Raw genomic sequence first — 14575 nt, forward strand, 5'->3', positions numbered from 1 at the left:
CCATCACGCACATCGCGCCGCCAGAGGACGCCTGGTGGCCCCAGGTGCTAGCCAGTTGCGTGCGTGCCCTTTTTCTATTTTTATTACTACTATAAAAAATGGGGGGGAAAATGAAAGGAAAGGAAGCCCGGGCCAGAGGATCTCTCCAAATATAGGCATTTAAGATAAGCTAAAAGGAGCTCACCACTAAAGAGAAATGCTTTTAAGGAAACACTGTTTTGTATATAAAAAAAAAAAAACAGGAGACCAGCCCAGAGTCGCAATCACCAAGTCGTCGAGGTGCCAGGATACAAAGAGCAAGAAAAAAAACTAAAAGGAAAGAGTGAGGATAGAGAACTTCTGGGAAGTAGGTGACACAAGAGGGCTGAGAGGTAGCAGCTAAAAAATAAATGAAAGAAAACAAAATAGATACACAGGAAGCAAAGAACAGCGGTAATATGACAGCAGCAAACCGAGCAAGAAAAAAATCGCCTGGTAAAGAACTTTAGTGCAGAGAAACATTACGAGAAGTACAGAAAGCAGTGCAGCAGAAACTATAAGAAGACATATGTAGGAGAGAGAAAATAAAGGAATAAAACAGACAGCCTGTACATTACGGAGTCATGTGGACGCCACAGGAAATAGAGGTAGATGCTGCGAGCAGGTGAGATGAGAGAAAAAAGAACAACAAAGGAACGATAAAACGGGGAGGCAACATAAAAGCGAAGAACCTGAAATAATCAAACAAAAATACAGTGAAAAGAAAGAAGCAAAAAAAGAAGCAAACGGTGGAGGCTCAAAGCAAATTGCTCCAGTGCGGGAAGACCAGCCAGAGCGAAGAAATAGTGGTGAAAAAGAGAACGTGCCGTCACACTACGGCACTATGGTAATTAGACTAAGAGCCGAGGAACAAATTACGCTTAAGTGGCCACTACAAACATGGACGAAAAAAAAAAGGGGCGCATCGAGCGTAAATCAATAGCATGTGCACACAAAAAAACGAACAATGGAGGCACCAAATAAAGATGTCCACCACTCCTTCGAATTTAAGCAATACAAGAAAACCCAGAGTAAAAGGGTACGGGGGGGGGGGGGGGGGGGTGTAGAAAAGGTAATTAAAGTTTAAATAAACTTAAGAAAGACGCATAAAATACAAAAAGGAATATAATTTAAAAGTAACAGTAACAGCAAAAGGGGAAATGTGCATATATGTATGTAAACCTCATTAAACATTGTAAATATCAGGAAAGCATTAATAAAAGACACAAAAAAATATAACAAAATCTTAGGCGAAAAAATCAAAAGAAAACAAGACAAATTAGAATCCAGTTCAGAAAAAGTCCGGAAAGTACTAAAACTGCCCAGTTTAAACGCAGGGAGTGAAATGTCAATCAATGGCTGAGTCAGAGACATGCCCAATAAGAAGATATAACAGGCTTATAGTGCTCAAGCCTTTGCGAGTAAATTTGCTCCGCAGAGGAGTCATACAAAGAATAGTACTCATGCACGTATGTGCCGTGCCCCAGGACGTCAGATCCAATGGGAAAGCGTGTCTCAAAACTCCACACTGCAGTCACGGTGCACCTCGTGGAGAGAAGAAAAGACATTATTAATGCACTCATGCCCGTAAAGGAGCACGAGCTCTTCTCTGTGAAGAGCGTGACAGGGGGGTCTGTAGGTCCCTCCGGCGAGGCCCTCGCACCATCACCGTCAGGCTCAAGCACAGGATCAACTGGTCCCCGCTGGTACAAATAAACAGCAGAAGTGGAGAGCTGACAGCAGCATAGTGTGCAGGCCATGACATGTGAAACGTGTCCACAATGCTTCCCATGCAGAACAGGTAGGAAAAAGAAAAGCAGCGAAAAAAAAAGCACAATAAAGAAAGGCTACGAGGGAAACTGTAGCGAAGCGGACAGAAAAAAAAAACAAATAATATGACACAAAGACAAAAACACATACATACATTGTGGGAATGCAGCCTTCCCGCCGTTGTCATTGCGCGGCCGCTGCCAGCGTCCCGCGTTGTTCTCCTTTATACCTTTCTCCCGCCGCAGGCGACGGAGATTTGGCTGGATGACTTATCACTGTCATTCGGCCACAGCTCCGCCCCGGCCTCCCACTGACCTGTGCCTTTGATACATTTTAGCGGGGATGCAGCACTCGCTTCGGCGGGGACCCGAGAGTGAGAGGCTCCTCCGAAACAGCGAAGGTGCGTACGCTGCTGTTCTTGTCCGCCGTCCTTTGCCCGTTCGGACCCGTGCATGTAAGTGGCCCATCACGTGACTTGATGTCACCATAACTGTCTCGACCAATCAGCTTACTTTATGATAGACCACAACGCCCGCTCGAACAATCAGAGAGTTTTACGACAGACCACAACGCAGAGTTTTTTTGTTTGTTTTTTTTCAGCGATTGATCTTCTAATGCTATCGCATTAAAAAAAAAACAGAAAAATAATTGACAGCCGATCACGTGCTCGAGAGTAGATGTAACCATGAAATGCATGGCAGGAAAGGCGTGCCGCGTTCCAGGGCGTCTCCTAAAAGGTGGTAGCTGCACGCAAGTCAGTGAGGAGCCATTGGCCGCTTTTCTTAGTCGAACACCGCGCTTGGTCTCCTTCGCCCCTTTTAACGCGGTGGCGTTAACGAGCTCATGTCGCAGAAAATCCGGCGTCGGCGTCGTTGAGCGTGAGAGAAAAATTCCTGAAAAATCCCCCCCAAAAAAAGAAACCTAGGAGGCAGCTGCGCCACCTAGGTCACGTAACCTTGATGCGTCATCAAACCTGCCCACCGGATTGTGAACAAACTGGGCACCATAACAGGTGGCGTTTTTAATTAACGATTGGTCTCGCGAGGTTGCTAGGGAAGAGCAACATGTATCGCACAAGGTCCCACTGGTGGCAGCACCTACCATCCCAGGACAATGACGCATTGCCTAACCGCTGCACCACTGCGCCAGGAGTGATATGAGGACTACCAGGGATCTATAAATGTAGAGAAAGACCAATTCTGCATATAAGGGCATCAGCTCATTACCTATCGCGTCATACTGACTTGGGCGTATCCGCCAATTATTTCAAGTGTATCGCCAGAGCGCAGTATGCCGAGCTCTATAATATATATGGGACCGTGGCCTCGGCCGGACAGCGCGTGCTGGTCCCATATTCTCTTTTTCGACACAATTTCCTCTCTTCTCTCACGGTGCGCCTGAGGTGTCCACCGAGATGTGAGATAGTTACATATACTCTGCCTTCCTTTTTCTCTCAGCCAGTTTTCCGCGGCGCCCTGCGAACCAGTCAAGTATAACAAAAGCACGACGAAAATTAATCAGAGAGAGCTAATCGGTGCAGTAAGTGTAGGGATTCTTTTTATAATTATTTGCTTTCCTCATGGTGCTTTGCTGCGCACGAACTTACAGCCAGTCCTTAGTAACGCTGTTGTTATTGTCATACTTCTTGCAAGCTATTACATGAGCAAGTTCCTCTTATGACCTGACCGCCAGAAGACAGCAAAGTGGGAGGGGGTGGGGGATGAGTATTAGTTGCTACGACGCGTCTATGCTTTCAGTCCGACGCAGCGACTAGCTGCGCGGCCTGCGCATGCGCAGTACAGCACATTCTGGAAACGCTGTTGACGCATGCGTTGCTGCGGCGGTAGCGCAGTACGTAGGCACCAGGGGGTGCACTGAAAGCTTCATCAAAGTTCTTTTTTAGCTTCGCCTCCGTGTTCTCTCTGCGTTCTGGCCGCGGTGCGCCGTCAGCGGGGGCTAAAAGCTCTTCACGCTTTAAAGAAAGTGGGTGTTGTTTTGAAAGAAGTGAGAAAGGAAATAGTGGCAGAAACGCACAATTCTTAAAGTAGGAAAGAATACGATAAAAAGACTGCACTCAAACTAAGAAAAATAAATGAAAATAAAGATTATAATCAGGAACTGTGCTGCTTATGTGCAAGACCATTAGAACTAAAACAGCACAAGCACCAGCATTTCTCACAAGATTGTGATAAGCAGACGGCGTAATATCTGAAGAGCAACGGGCTTTAAACAGAAAGCGAATGTGGAAGTAAGGAAACATTCCGAACGTAGTGACGGACGTATTCACACAAAATTCCACATGAACAGATTAAAGGCTGGGATAAGCCAATTTTGGTGAAATTGAAAGGGAATCTACCAGGCGTATTAAAATTTAAAGAGGTTTTCAGGATGCAAAAGGACGGCAGGATGCAAAAGCAACAAGCTCAGCAGCATATTCACTAGACGGCGGTTACCAAGAAAAGCTATGAACAGATAAAATATTTTGTGTTGGGCTAATAACAACACACCCCGGTGTATATATGCAGTGCTCGTTGACAAGAAAAGGATATGTCATCCTGATAAGAAAGTTTTACAAAAAAAAACAAAAATCATTCAAGGATGATCGGGGCAGGGATTGGAAAAAGACTGAATTCCGTGTGGGTTAGATAATGTGTTACCATGTATTACAAGTTGCCGTACTGTGAAAAGCAAGAATTCAGCGCACAACTTGTCTAGATAAATAGGCAATGGAAGAACGATCGTAATAACATGGTTTAGGTTTAGGTTTATTGGGGTTTAAAGTCCCAAAGCGACTCAGGCTGTGAGGGACGCCGTAGTGAAGGGCTCCGGAAATTTCGACCACCTGGGGTTCTTTAACGTGCACTGACATCGCACAGTACACGGGCCTCTATAATTTCGCCTTCATCGAAATTCAGCCGCCGCAGCCGGGATCGAGCCCGCGTCTTTCGGGTCAGCAGCCGAGCGCCGTAACCACTGAGCCACCGCGGCGGGGCGTAATAACATGGAGAAAAGCGGTATACGTAGTAGTGAAGGCACCAGTAAGAGCGAGAATGTTCCACAGCAGTGGTGAACTATGCGAAGCTTGCGGTCAGCCGAGAGAAGAATGGACACAAAAAGTAGAAGGAGATTGATAGGTTAAAGGTCGGAAGCCAAAAGAGATTATAGATTTCGTAAACAACGATGTTTCCAAAGTTTGTGTCTATTGATCTCACAAAATAAGAACGTAAATGATGATGCTGCTGCTGATGATGATGATGCAAAACTAATAATGCACCTTTGAAGTCAAGGAAAATTAAAACTACAGATTTTTTTGTTGTTTGTAACTATGTAACTCGCGCTAATGGTAGAGGGCCTGAACAGAACTTCAGCCACATGTGAAATCATGCAGAATTTTGTGAAGCAGTGTTTTTAGAACGAGAAGTAATACAAACTGCCATATAATTAAAGCTCAAGCACTTTTAAAAAAGCCGAGTTAATGCATATCAGCCGATAAAAATTCGAAAGGTGCGTCGGTCGGTTCGGTTTGGGAATAAAAATGATTCTGCCGATTCTCCCCGTCTTAGGAGAGTAACCAAAATTCAAGACAGAGTTAAAATAAAGGCATGCGCGTCAAACAAGGCGAGAACAAATTAAGGACAGCTAAGATTAGGACATGTCAGAAAACAGGCGAGTCAAGTTGACTAGTAAAGTGACGAGCTAAATTTTAATAATTACCTTTTTAACAACTGTTGATAGCTAATTCTGCTTTGGATAAAATAGTTAAGGTATCCAAAGAGTTCTACACAAATCCATACTGTAGCCAATATAATCAGGACGTAAATGAGATAGGCAGTATCACACAGCGATGGGACATCTCGTCAGTAACGAAAGAGGAAGTAAAGAAAGCCTTAGAAGCAATGCAGAGGGGTAAAGCAGCTGGTGATGATCAGGTAACAGCAAATCTATTGAAGGACGGAGGGGAGATTGTGCTAAAAAAAACGAGCCACCCTGTGTATGCAATGTCTTATGGCCTCGAGCGTACCAGAAGCTTGGAAGAACGCTAACATTATCCTAACTCATAAGGAGTCAGGAAAACATAATAGAGTCAGGACAACCTTACTTCAATCAACCAAATGATCAGGCAGGTTTTCGTAAAGGCTACTCGGCAGCAGACCATATTCGCACTTTAAATCAGCTGACAGAAAAATGCGCAGAATATAACCAACCCCTATCTATAGCCCTAACTGGTTACGAGAAAGCGTTTGACTCAGTGGAAACGTCAGCAGTCGTGCAGGGATTTCGGAACCAGGGTGTACAGGAGTGTTAAGTGAAAATACTAGAAGATATCGAGAACAACTGCACAGCTACTAAGATCCTCCATAGAGTTAGCAATAAAATTCCAATAGGGAAGAGTGTCAGGCAGGGAGACTCGATTCCACTAATGTTATTCACCGCCTGTTTACAGGAGGTATTCCGAGGAGGCCTGGATTGGGAACAGTTGGGGATAAGAGTTAATGGAGAATACCTGAGGAATCTGCGAATCTGGGCCACCTACGTCACGTGACCTTGCGGCGGCGTCACAACATGCCCACCAGGTTGGTGAGCAAACTGCCCACCGTGGCAGGTGGCAGTTAAATTAATGACTGGTCACTCGGGAAGAGCAACCTGGGTCGCACAACGTACACCGCTGGGAGCACCTGCCATCGCAAGGCAGTGGAGCATCGCTTAACCTCTGCACCACTGCGCCAGGAGGAGTATGAGGACTCCCAGGGATCTATGAATGTAAATTAGAGAATGACCTTCTGCATATATGGGAATTAACCCATCAAGGCCGCCGCGGTGGCTCAGTGGCTATGGTGCTCGGCTGCTGGCCCGAAAGACGCGGGTTCGATCCCGGCCGCGGCGGCTGAATTTCTTTGGAGGAGAAATTCGAGGCCCGTGTGCTGTGCGATGTCAGTGCACGTTAAAGAACCCCAGGTGGTCGAAATTTCCGGAGCCCTTCACTACGGCGTCTCTCATAGCCTTAGTCGCTTTGGGACGTTAAACCCCATAAACCAAACCTAACCCATCAAGCTATCGCGTCATACCCTTAAGGCAGAGCTAAAGTGTCCCCTGCAATTTTTTTAACGTTTACAGATATTTATTCTAACAACTGTAAGACATACGTCGGTGCTGTCTCTGCAGGTTAAGTGCACAGCAAGACGGACATTATGTACCTTATAGAGCTCAATAACTAGGCGATTAATAAACAATTAACTAATCAACTTCGATCTTTTTTATTTTAGGGGGCAAGATTATATCCGAATTTTAAGGCCGTCAACATCGAAGGTGAGCACAGTTTTTTAAATTTTTTTATCGGTTGTGTGGTTCGAAATATCGAACGCTAAAATTATGCGCTTGAAAGCTTGTTGAGTCGGCTTTCCCGCGTTGCACATTTATAAAATAATGCCGCCCACATTTTTAGTGCAGCAAATACAGACGCCGTTGGTGTATTTTATCACGCAGAAACAGTTACCGTGATTTCGGCGAGGATACTACGAGCAGCAACACCCTTTCAAAAATATGCAAAGCGGGAAAGCCAACTCAACGCGCTTTTAAAATGCGTAATTTTGACGCTCAATATTTCGAAATATATTGCCGATAAATCAGTTTTCAAATCTGGGTTTACCTTAGATGTTGACAGCCTTCAATTTTGCCTTATGGCTTTGCTCCCTAAAATAAAATAAAAAGTTGAATAGGCAGTTTATTTAATCAAAGGCCTAATTATTTAGCTCTATAACGTCACGATGGAATGAAACGCGAACAGAGCGGAGCCTAGACGCTCCGCTGTTCGCATTTCTTTTGAACACACCTTTACTTCGGTGGTAGTAAAAATATGCTAGAGTTTCCCGTGATGCATTCTAGGATGACTCTAAAGTCTTTTTCTTACCGCGCAGGTAAAAGCGCCATCAAAAAAAAATTCGAACGGTGGAGCACGTAAGCGCCGCGCTGTTCGCGTTTCTTTCCATCGCGATAGTACGTAGTGCTCGCCCTGCTGCACAATTCACCTTAACAGACCCCACCGACGTACCTGACAGTTCTTAAAATAAAATTCTTTTAATGGTTAAAAACGTCACCCTGCATATTACACTCCGTCCAGACTGACGTTGAGGAGTCAGTCGTTACCAGCTAGAGTGGCAATGTTACTGAGGAAAGCTTCAGTAAACACTTATAACGACGTGGACGATCGAGACCTACCATCAATATTTTCACGTCACGCAGTCCTGCGAATCTGTTGCTGACTTAACCTCGAATATCGGTGCTTATCACCCCAAAAAAACAAAGGCTCTGCCCGTGTGCACCGTATCGATGATAAAGACGAAGAAAAACAAATAGCTTAGCGCTTAATTTACGTAACCCCACGGGTCTATGCGTTGTAGTATCGAATCAACGATGGCGAGAACGCAAGATGAAGATGAGGCAAGCCCACGCACCGCGAGCATGCCTTCTCTCGTATCTCATCTTTGTCCTTCGTCTGCTCCGCGCTCGTTTATTCATGACCTGTGAGGAACAAACCGCATCGTTCTTTAACGCCCAACCACCCAGCGCTTGCTCGTGTAAACCCGATATCCACGCAGACGCTGCCATCCATTTATAAGTAAAAGCTGAAAATGCAAAAAGCTCATGGCTGTGCTGAAGCTTTACCCGGCTTCATACCGGAAAATCAAGCACCATTTGTGGATTTCTTCAGTGCGCGCTTTTTGTAAAAACTATTTAGCTCTGTTTCTTGCTCATTTTTTTTTTTACGAATACACCGGCCAAGTTGCTTTTCATGTCATGTTCACTTGGTCGCTTGCTGATGCTTTCTTCTACTTGTTTTCAGTTTGTGCGCCTGCTTTTTAGTTTACATGCATGCTATCCTGTTACGTTTAGAAACTCTGGTTGCTCATCTGATTTTTCATTTGTCCCGTCTTGTTTGCTCGCTCAAGCGACTTGGTTCTCCGTTCTCCTTCCCGCTCGATTACCCTTCCTTCCTTCCTTCCTTCCTTCCTTCCTTCCTTCCTTCCTTCCTTCCTTCCTTCCTTCCTTCCTTCCTTCCTTCATTCCTTCCTTCCTTACTTACTTACTTCCTTCCCCTTCCTTCCTTCCTTCCTTCCTTCCTTCCTTCCTTCCTTCCTTCCTTCTTTCCTTCTTTCCTTCCTTCCTTCCTTCCTTCCTTCCTTCCTTAACGGCGCGGTTCTGGCGTCCACCGAGATGTGAGCAATTACTGCGCCATTTCCTTCTCTCAACAACCACAAACAAATTTCGTTCCTTCCTTCCTTTTGTTTGTTCGTTCCCTCCTTTTTCCCTTCCGCTCGTTCGTTCCTATATTTCTTTCTTTCGTTCATTTGTTTCTTTCGTTCGTTTGTTGGTTTCGTTCATCCGTCCATCCGTCCGTCCGTCCGACCATCCGCTCGCTCTCTCGTTGGTTCGTGCGTTTCTTTCGTTCGTTCGTCCGCTCTTTCCTACGTTCTTTCGTTAGTCCGCTCGTTCTTTCGTTCGTTCGTTTGTCTGTCTGTCAGTTGTTGGTTCTGCGATCTTTCTTATTTAGTTCTGTAGCTATCTCCCACGAGGATGAAAGGCGCTCATGGAACCTAAAGGGTTGTTGATGTCGGCATGCGATTCCAAAAAAGCTTCCACACGTGCGGGCACCATTGAACAGCCGGCCTTGAGAACTGCTGGGTGTTATTCCGACAGTTTTCGAGAAAACACTGACTTATTGATATTTGTGAGCTTCTCGTCCGGCTCCGTTTTACGAGTCCACTGGGAATTTTCTGTATGACTCTCCTCATCCATTGCTGACCCGAAGAAAAATTATACTGGTCGCGAAATTTGTAGTAGCTGTTGTTCAGTTCCGCACTACCTGTCCGCATTGAAATATATTTTCTTGGCTCCCGTCGATAACCTCTTTGGCTGCTATATTGTTCCTTGCAGGCTCTCCCTTGCAGGGCTTTGTATGTTACAGTTTATTTGCAACGCTGCATACCGAGGGAAGAACAGTGCGTTTCATTATTCACAGGCCTTTTTTTCTGCACTGCCAAAGTGAAGTTATAGCTGTGAAACAGACTCAGAAAGGCGAGTGAAACTGAGAGAATACTTCGCCTTTGTTCTTTCAGGTGCCCGCCATATGGCCCCGCTTTCGGGGCAGGCGGAAAGCACGAGCGCCCGTGTGCTGTGCGATGCTAGTGGAAGTTAAAAAAACTCCAGGTGGTAGAAATTAATGTGGAGCCTTCCACTAAGGCGTGTCTCATATCAGCTCCCTATAAGCTTTGGAACGTAAACTTTTATTAATTACTGTGTTTTTTCAGCAACTCTAACAATACAGTTTCGCAAAGTAACTTCATAAAAGATTTCATACAGAAAGATGGTGATAAACACGTAATTCCGCCTCAAGAGATTTCGCTATCTCTTTCAATTATGCGCTGAACATCTAAAGCTAACGCCACAAGAAGCTGAGGTCTCAACACAGGTTGCTGCAGTCGGATACAACGGAAGAACGAAGCGGAAAATGCCCCTCAAAAGAGGCCCTCCAGCCAATGAAATCGACCTATTCTAATGACGTCGTGGTTAATCCCTCAACCCGTGGTTAATCTACTAGCACCTCCCAGCCCTTGAGATGTCTCGCAGTCGCGCTGCCAGATTCCGATGTAATGAAAACCGGCCAGCGCCACTGGCAGGAGGGCCTGCTTTCAGGAGCAGTAGCCGTTTCGTTCTTGAGTTGTATCCGACTACAGCAAGAACGCGAGGTGCGTTCGAGTATATTTCTACGTCAAGTCATTAGAAGCCACCTGCAACGACCCGCTGGTCTTCATGCGGTGAACACACGCAGCTTAGGGCACGCTAATCCTCACTGTTGGTTTCGGGAATTCATTTGAGAGCGGTATCCAGAATATCTAGTTTGTTTGGCACGGGCACAGCCAAATTCAACAAGTAGGTGAACTTCCAGACATATTTAGTCGGGGACCGGAAGCGTACCGATGAGACTGTAATTATTTCTCCCCAACCGCGTTATGATAACGTAAAATGAACTTCGCCACGCAGCAGAAAGTTTTCTTTGCGTTATGCATCGTATCAACCAAAAGGAAACAAACATCCATACGCTGAGGACACTTTACAACGTGGAAAGTTTGATCGTACACTGTGGAAACATTTGCAAGTTTTAGTTACTATACGTAAGCGGGATGAACAAAAAAAAGTGACGGGCGATCATGCCATGTGATGAGAAAATCTGCGTTAGCAGTATTGGTCGTACATTTAGGTTTTACACTGTTCGGTTTCCCATTGCGCCCTTGAATTTGATTTCCTCGCCTCTTTTTTGTTCCGCTGCTGCGTGCATGGGCTTCTGAAGGATTGAGGTGGGCGGTTGGACACTTCGGACTCACGGAGAGCGGCCTTTCTGGCGAATAAGGGCTATATACAGCTTACGCAGTAAAAATTCTTGTGTAGCCAAAGTCTGACAGAAACCTCGTATAGACAACCTGCAGTGCCCATGCGGCGCTGCAGCCGCTTGGCTGTTCAAGTTAACGCCATATAAGTTTGCTTTACTAGTAGTTCTGCTCAAAGCTACCATACACAGCCGATTAGGTCGTGACGAAAAGGATACATTACTCTACGAGAGTCATGCGCCTGATTTTCGAGCATTCCTTGTCAAGGTGCCCGCGTGGCCTAGTGACGCTGACTCGCGCTGCACGTGGCTTCGGCAGACTGTTGGGACTCAGGTGGCGTGGCCGGGCCGTAGAAGGTACGAGGAAGTCGGAGACGTGGTTACGAAGAAAACGTGGAAAACTTTATACAACTATTTACATTTTGTACACATAAGGAGCAACTGAAAGTGTCTCTCAGTAAAAGGAAGCGCCTTAGCCAAAGAGAGCCTCTGTAAGAGGCAGCATCTCGGCCGCACTCGCTGCCAAGTTTGATAGAGTTTTCCTCCCCTAAGTTCCCTAGATAAAGGCCGGGCCTGCCGAGGTAGGAGCGCCCTGAAAAGTTCAATGCGGCATTGATCACTCGCACTCTCATTAGCGGATATGCTCCGGTCAGCGGAAGGTCCGCGAGTTGCGTTCCTAGGGTCTGCAGGTGGTCGTACGTGTGGCCCTCACTTGTTCTTCATCAGTGCAAGGCCAAGACCACGGCCACGCGCAAGGCCACGCGGGGTAGGGAAACCACTCGCTGGAAACTACTTCTTTGACGACGGATGGCGCGGCCAAACACAGTGACTGAACCCAGCTGACACCCGGGCCTTCCCTTGAAGGTCCATTACAGCTTGCCTTGGGACTTATCTTCGTCATGCAGACAAAGGGTGCACTAGCGAAGGTGCAATGGCTGCTTTCAGGGGAGACTTGCTGTCGCCGCTGCCGTGGCTACACCGGTCTGATTGGTTTTATGGTTTTATGTGGCTTAACGTCCCAAAGCGACTCAGGCTATGGGGGAAGCCGTTGTGGAGAACTCCGGATAATTCCGACCACCTGGGGTTCTTTAACGTGCACTGACATCGCACAGTACATGAACCTCTAGCATTTCGCCTCCATCGAAATGCGACCGCAGAGGCCGTGATCGAACCCGCGTCTTTCGTGTTACCAGCCGAGCACCATAACCACTGGGTTACCACGGCGTCAACACCGCACAAGAGTCCGCATTTTAATCCACTTAGGCTGGAGGGCATCCCGGATATAACAAAACGCGGACGCTGTGTCTCCAGCTTTGCGATGCAGATGTCCAAAGCTGTGAACTCGAAGCTGCTTATTCTCTAGCTGCTTAGTCCTTATTCTCGGCAATCAAAGTCGAACATGTCACCGAAATCACGGCAAAACTGGAGCCGAAAGTGACTCCAATATCCGTCCGAAAGGCAGCCTACACGAGGAGAAAATTCCAAAGCGCCCTGAGCTGGATTCGAACCCACGCCGATCCGAACCAAGTAGCATGCTCGACTCGCACCTAAAAAGCACTGTTTCCATCTTTCCGGCGATGGTCGTGTGGTCTGACCGGTTTACCCATACAGGAACTTGACTTGTTAGAGACTGGGTGGCCAGTATTGCGCCGCTCGGAAGACCACTGGTTGTCAAACTGATAACACTTGGCGGTTTTAATGCCATTGCATTAAAGGCCCCCTTCTCCTGAAAATCCAGTGTCGACGTTGTCGATGAACGAAAGATCGCAACCATGACTCTGGCAGGTGGTGCCCAGAGAGCAACCTAGGAGGCAGATGGGCCACCTAGGTCACGTGACATTGCGGCATCACCCCCAACCTGCCCACCGGATAGTGAGCAAACTGCCCACCGTGGCAGGTGGCAGTTAAATTAATGGTTAGTGACTCAGGAAGAGCAACCTGGGTCACATAAAGCTGGAATCACACTGAGATCACCTGGCGTCGCAGAGCAGTGGCGCATCGCTTAACCGCTACACCACTGAGCCAAGACAGGTATGAGAACTCTCAGGGATCGATGAATGTAAAGTAGAGAATGATATTCTGTATATACGGGAATTAACCCATTACGCTATCAAGTCATAACCTTAAGGCGGAGCTTAGGTGCCCCCTCTTTTTTTTTTTTTTTACCCAGCAAATGGCAAACTTCCCAGTGACGTCCCGATTGGGCATAAACGCCTATGTCCATAGGCATCATCTTTTTTAGACGACCTTCTTACCAATTTTTCTAGAGACGAACTAAAAGCGTTTTTGGTTTGCATTGTCCCTGAAGAACCCGCGACCGTGGTCATGTCCCATGGACACGACGAACTTGAATTGCCTCCTCTTTTACTCTCTTTATAGCCCTCTCTCTATGCGTAGAATAGCGAACTAATTATTAAGCCTGGCTAATTTCTCTGCTTTTCTTTTCTCTGTTCCTCTATAGCTGCCAAAGGAAGAAATGGCGCACAGTGCCGCGAGGCCTGACGAAGCGTCGAGAACCCATCACGTACGGGGCGGACTTTCCGGGAACCAAGCAGCGCGACCACTGGGGACCATAGCGTGCCGGCGGCCGTTGCAGGGCATCATCTGCGGTGGTGGCCGAGTTTCTTTTATGGGGCTCGCTATCGATCAAGTTGACTGTGGCCGCCCCCGCGATCAATGTGACCGGCGGGACGACATTCACCACGGATATTATAACAACCCGCTAACAAACGACATATCCGTCTCGTGAAGCAACACGCAACAAAATGACAGTACCATCTGTTATTTCTGAGGGAGTGACGGGACAGAAAGAATGAAACGATGATTTCAACTGCCGACAGAATGCATTAATCCTCGAATATCCAGTGTCGCGAATTCACGACGTACTGATTGCACGCCCTGTGCCTATTTCTACACGGAACCTGTACACAAACTTTAATGTCAGTATGTTCACAACTGCCACCGCTTTCTTGTCAAAATGTTTGACCCGGCTGTCAAGAGTATGTGCGGAGGAAAAGGGGGCGCGATTGTGTTACTTCCAGCCAGCGTTGAAGGACTCCTCGCATTCTGTGAGAATGGTCGCGGAAAGAAGGGAACAAATTTGTGAGATGAAAAAATTGTTTGCTCTCCCTGGGTTTTTGAAAATGGCTTGCGTCAAAACCAGACACTTGAAACCCTTTTCCTTTTGGCAAATCCTCTGCTGATTTCCGGTTTGTCGCGAATTCACGACACTGGCCATTTGTTCAACTTTGTATCTGCCATAGGAAATTCATTTAAACTGTACAACATGAACTGGTGGGCGAGTTGGTCAGAAATAATTCTTAGTGAACCAGCGCAAAAGTACGAGGTCAAGAGGAAAGGACTGGACTCGGCACAGCGCTGACTTACAAGACGCAGCATCAGCGC

The sequence above is a fragment of the Amblyomma mixtum genome, chromosome 3 (genome assembly GCF_055824585.1).
Source record: "Amblyomma mixtum isolate Tamu chromosome 3, ASM5582458v1, whole genome shotgun sequence".
In the NCBI taxonomy this organism is placed as follows: Eukaryota; Metazoa; Arthropoda; class Arachnida; order Ixodida; family Ixodidae; genus Amblyomma; species Amblyomma mixtum.